This window comes from Lithobates pipiens, unplaced genomic scaffold, assembly GCF_037356315.1.
Source record: "Lithobates pipiens isolate NorthernLeopardFrog02 unplaced genomic scaffold, aLitPip1_a1.2 Scaffold_13, whole genome shotgun sequence".
Classification (NCBI taxonomy): Eukaryota; Metazoa; Chordata; class Amphibia; order Anura; family Ranidae; genus Lithobates; species Lithobates pipiens.
The window spans coordinates 116,517,640-116,523,639 of record NW_027507718.1 but is presented as its reverse complement, the minus strand read 5'-3'; positions in this window follow the sequence as shown (position 1 = coordinate 116,523,639).

Below are 6,000 nucleotides of genomic sequence, written 5' to 3'. Positions count from 1 at the left end.
GATATCAGGCACAACTCTATGATGTTGATACTCACGGCAGAAGGGCGCAAGGGAACTACCCCCCCTCCCGCCCCCCCTTTTTTTTCCTCTCACCCTGTTCTTTTCCCTGCGCTACCACCGCCCCTGGCAAAACGGGCCTAAACGGCTCCCTGGGTGAGGTGTAAATGGGCCTGGCAGAATGTCGGGCATATTTCAAGACCTGGCCGATAAAGCACTATACTCTTCTAGGTTGCTAAGTAATGTGCAGTTCATCAATATTTTTGTCACATATAGTTTATGTTCAATTTACAGTTTTGAGAAACTGCACTCCCAATTACACTGTCAGAGGACCTAACTGATGTTTATGTTGAAAATCACATCTTTAAGATCTGATATTTACTGATCGTATTTTTTGTGATACTATCTTGTTGTCTGACTTCGCATAGTAAATAAAAACATATTGAAATGAAAAAAATAGTCAATAATGTAATCAAATACAAAAACACTGAAAAAGGGACACTTTCTGGTTGCTATGGACAATCTCCAAATTCCAGGCAGAAAAAACAGTATTTATAATATAAAAGTGCATGCAGGGCACTGCACAGACCACTAGGGACAAAGGGGGTGTGTAATTTTGTAATACAGCATTGTAATCTGTAAGAATCTGTATGAATTTGCCACCGTTCTCCGCTCCTGTGCGCCGTAACGCCGCAGGGAACGGAGCTCGTGGCATTCAGCACTGTGAATCGAGCGGAGGACAGCTCGATCACACAGCGCGGAGGACATCGCTGGATCCAGGGGACAAGGTAAGTAAGTCTCACTGTGTCCTCCCCTGCATCCAGCAAAGCAATCCCGAGTCTGGCTCGGGGTTACCGCTCCTATCAGTAAATTCCTAACCCGAGCCAGACTCGGGATTACCGCTAGGGGGGTTAAAGGTTTCAGCCATGTCTCCCCTTTCCCTTCTTTCCTCCAGACTGTATATATTTGGGTTCCTGAAGTTGCTCTCGATATGTTTTATCCCCCAAATCTTTCACAATTTTTGTTACCGGTCTCTGAACTCGTTCTAACTTATCAATATCTTTTTGTAAATCACATTTGTCTATCAATTTTTTTATAAATATAATTAAAGTGATATTAAAGTCTTTATTTATTTTTTAATAACAAACATGTCACACTTACCTGCACTGTGCAGTGGTTTTGCACAGAGTAGCCCAGATCCTCCTCTTCTCAGGTCCAATACCAGCGCTCCTGGCCCCTCCCTCTTGTCAAATGCCCCCACAGCAAGCAGCTTGCAATGAGGGCACCCAAGCTGAGCCGATGTTCTGTGTGCCCATTCAGAAACAGAGCTGCGGCTCGGCCCTGCTCCATTTCTCTTTTCATTGTCACACTGACTTTGATTGACAGCAGTAGGAGCCAATGGCGCCCACTGCTGTGTCTCAGCCAATCAGGAGAGAGAGTACCGACAGCTGAGGCTCTCATCCAACATTGCTGGATGGAGATGGGGCTCAGGTAAGTATTATGGGGTTGAGGGTGGCTGCTGTATACAGAAGGTTTTTTATCTTAATGCATAGAATGTATTAAGATAAAAATCTTCTGCCTTTGGAACTACTTTAAGCATGGTCAGTTACCATAAGCATACAGAAAACTTTGAATATCAACCAGGTCAAATGTAAAATTGGCTTCTGCTATATCGAATTTTAAAATAATGCACTGCAAACATGGTAGGGTTGCCACTTTTTCTTCAAGCCAAACCCAAACACAATTTTTTTAGTATACACTATAGCAGGGATATGCAATTAGCGGACCACTAACTGTTGCAAAACTACAAGTCCCTTCATGCCTCTGCCTCTGGGTGTCATGCTTGAGGCTGTCAGAGTCTTGCTATGCCTCATGGGACTTGTAGTTCTGCAACAGCTGGAGATCCAGTAATTGCATATCCCTGCACTATAGGATTGTAACAGATCTGGGACACCTTTGGGTGTTCCAAACAGAATAGTAATGTGGCATACATAGTGCCCCATCACCCTCCTGTCAGGCCTGTTTCTGAGCCACATTCTTGTCTGAATAATGTGTCCGGGTTTCAGATGAACTGAAACCCAGACACTTGATTCAAAACCAGCACTGTCCGGGTGATTCTCAGACAGGTGGCAAGCCTTAATGGTGGTATACTGTATATAATAAATTAACTAAATTCTCATAGTATGGAACTGGGCAAAATTTGACAATTGCGGTAAAGGAAAGATCAATTACTAAGGCTCTTGGTAAGCATCTCTGTAAAGGAAGAAGATCATGGACATAGATTATCGTTTTTGTAACTGTTGAGAAGAGTAGAGGTTTACCAATTAAATATTTAGTATGTGCAGTAATGTCTTTTAAGCTACTCCGTAGGGACACTATGCAATCTTAAAAAGAATAGTTTATCCTCAGAGTCACTAGGAAATGCTTCACTTAAAGCTTCTAAAATCTATAGAAATCTGTGGTTGTCATCTACAGAAGGATTTCTATTTAGTTGGCTAGAGCGCTGTCTACAACAATGGGACTGTAATGTTGAAAATTACTCGTGGACTTTGTCAAATATGTGTTAATGCTTGTACTTTGTCGTGTGTACGGATGTTTTTGTGCCAACTAGGATCTGTAAACTTGGTGTAATAAAACGATATCAGAGTTTATAGAGGGTGTGGTGTTGTGTGGTTTTTGTGGAAAGTGAGGGTTTGTGGGCAGGGGCCCTATCCAAGAAGACCTGGAACCCAGGAGCTGAGTACTTTTCTTAATGGCTGTGCACCTATACTATATGTAGAAAGGCAGGTTTTTCCGTATGGGATACTTTATCCAGGAGGAATTCATTAGCCTGTCAATATATTATTCTTATAACAGAATTGTAGGGTTTTAATGTCTGTACAATGATGATTCATTGAATTTATACCAGAGTAGACTGTCCTCTCATGGAATGCTGCTATTCAAGTTACCTTTGTGGCTAACTATTGTGATCTACCTTGGATCGCTACAGTACAGTTACAGATTGAAGTTCAGATATGTAAGCAATTTGTTATCTTTAACTATTTCTTTAACCTCTTCATGATGAAAATAAAATAAGTCTTTTGCAACTTTGACATGTGTTAGGCTGGCCATACTTTATACAATTTTCTCGTACGATTTACCTTGAGACCACTTTCACACTAATGCACTTTTCAGGTGCTTTCACACTAAAAACAGCGCCTAAAAAACTCACGAAAACGTATTTCCATTAAAATCAATGAATGCTTTCACACTGGGGCAGTGTGCTGGCAGGGCTGTGAAAAACTCCCCTCTCCATTGAAATTAATAGAAAGCTCTTCAAAAGCGCCTGAAAAGCTCTTCAAAAGCGCTCAGTGTTTTTACTGGCAGTTTAGAAGCGCCTCCGTGTGAAAGTGGCCTTAAAGTTACTTAAACCATATAAAACCTAAACACTTTCAATTTGTATGCAATCAGGCAAGCCCTTGCACTACATAAAATGAAGGTGAGTCTAATGCCGTGTACACACGATCAGACTGTCTGGCGGACAAACCGCCGTAAAGTCGGCCGGACTATCCGAACGAGCGGACCGGCCCACACCGGATTATCCGCCGTACTTTTGAAATGAACGGACTTGCCCCCACACACGGAGGAAAGTCCGTTCATTTTGAGCGCAGCTCCAGGTAGCCGGGACTAGCGAATAAAACGTCGCTGGCCCCGTCACCTGGTATTGAGTTAAAGGGGAAGCCCTACGCCGAAAAAATGACGTGGGGGTCCCCCTCTAGATCCATATCAGACCCTTATCCGAGCACCCTACTCAGCCGGCCAGGAAAGGGGGTGGGGACGAGCGAGCGCCTCCTCCTGAGCCATACCCTGCCGCGTGCCCTCAACATGGGGGGGTGCTTTGGGGAAAGGGGAGCCACAGAACAGACGACTAAGACAGCAGCGACAGAAGACCGGGCCACCACTTGTAAAAGACCTAGAAGAAGGTGTGGAGGCCCGGCAAGAAGAATCGAAGAGGGGGACAAGACCCTCGAAGTCGGAAGAAGAGGGCAGTGACGAAGAAGAAAACTGGGCTCCTCCGCTAGTAAAATAGCTAGCAGAAGATAGCGGAGGAGTCCGGTGAGAAGACCCCCCATGACGAAAGAAGACCCCCGGAGCTGTGCAATAAACTATTTTTAACCCTTGTGTGTTGTGTTTTTTTTTACATTTTTTTTTCACAGGTGAATGGGTAGGGGTACATTGTACCCCATACTCATTCACATAGGGTGGGGGGCCGGTATCCGGGGGCCCCTTATTAAAGGGGGCTCCCGAATTCCGATAAGCCCCCCGCCCGCAGACCCCGACAACCAACGGCCAGGGTTGTCGGCAAGAGGCCCTTGTCCTCATCAAAAGGAGCAAGGCCCTCCCATCCCCAAAGCACCCCACCATGTTGAGGGCACGCGGCCTGGTACCGCTCAGGAGGGGGGGGCGCTCGCTCCCTTGTCCCCACCCCCTGTCCTGGCCGGCCGGGTAGCGTGCTCGGATAAGGGTCTGATATGGACCGAGAGGGGGACCCCCACGCCGTTTTTTTCGGCGTAGGGCTTCCCCTTTAACTCCATACCAGGTGACGGGGCCAGCGACGCTTCCTTCGCTAGTCCCGGCTACCTGGAGCCGTGCTCAAAATGAACAAACTTTTCTCCATGCAGGAAAAGTCAGTTAATTTCAAAAGTACGGCGGACTAGCACACACACGGCTGTATTGTCCTCCAGACTGTGAGTCTGGCGGACATATTTTGGTGCAAAACTACTTTCTTAGTCCGCCGGACACGGGGGGATTGTTTGATCATGTGTACGTGGCATAAAGTAAATTGAATAAGAAAACTGTATAATGTATCGCCAGCATTAGTAAAAACCATTGCATATTGGTTTTTCTCAGCACAAGTTGGGCTTTCATTTGGTGGTAAATGTTAATACATATCTCCTAATTTTTTTTAATATCAAAGGAAAACTGGCAAAAAATATTAAAAAACATTTTTTTTTTTCTATTACCATGACCTAACCCCAAAAAAGAAAAACCCCAAATAAGTTCTCCTGCTCCTGACAATCGTGGCAATGTCACATATGTATATATTTGTTGTTTGTACTCATAGGGGTTGATTTACTAAAAAATGAATAGTGCAAAATCTTCAGCTCTGCATAGGAACCAATTAATTGATTAATTGAACAAGCTGAAGTTAGAAGCTGATTGGCTACCGTTCACAGCTACACCAGATTTTGCACTATCCAGTTTTAGTAAATCAACCCCACAGTAGGACCCAGAAACAATAGTGCACATTTTTTTTATTTTATATATTTTTTAAACCTACATAAAACACACTGACCCACTAAATGAACACTGATATTAAATTAAGAAAAAAAATCTAAAAATACACTGGCAGTTAACTCTGACCCTGACTTTGAGTATGACATTTGCTGCTAACTTGACTCTAACACTGACCTAGATCAAACCCTGATCTAGCTACTTCATCTTTACTTATTGATTTACACACACTTTTCTTTGTTAATACATTTCTCCACTAGCAAGGAGAAAAAGATGCAATAGGGGTTATTTATGAAAGGCAACTCCACTTTGCTCTACAAGTACACTGCAAGTGCACTTGGAAGTGCAGTCGGTGTAAATCTGAGGGGTAGATCTGAAATAAGTGGAAGCTCTGCTGATTTTATCATCCAATCATGTGCAAGCTAAAATGCTGTTTTCTATTTTAAGTCCACTTGTAGTGCAAAGTGGATTTGCCTTTAGTAAATAACCCCCAATGTATCTTTTTCTCCATTCAAGAGGAGAAAAAACACAGGTGTAGACTGTACTGTGACTGATCACTGTGGTAGCCAATCAGAGGTTACGAGCTGATTGGGAATTGGGCCTCCTTGTTCCTGATCATTTGTACAAGGCGCAGAGCTCGTCACGATAGCTCGATCTCTGTGCTGTGAGCACCCTGCGTAGCGCACTCTCAGCACAAACACAGTAGTGCATATATGCAGTCCCATGGAC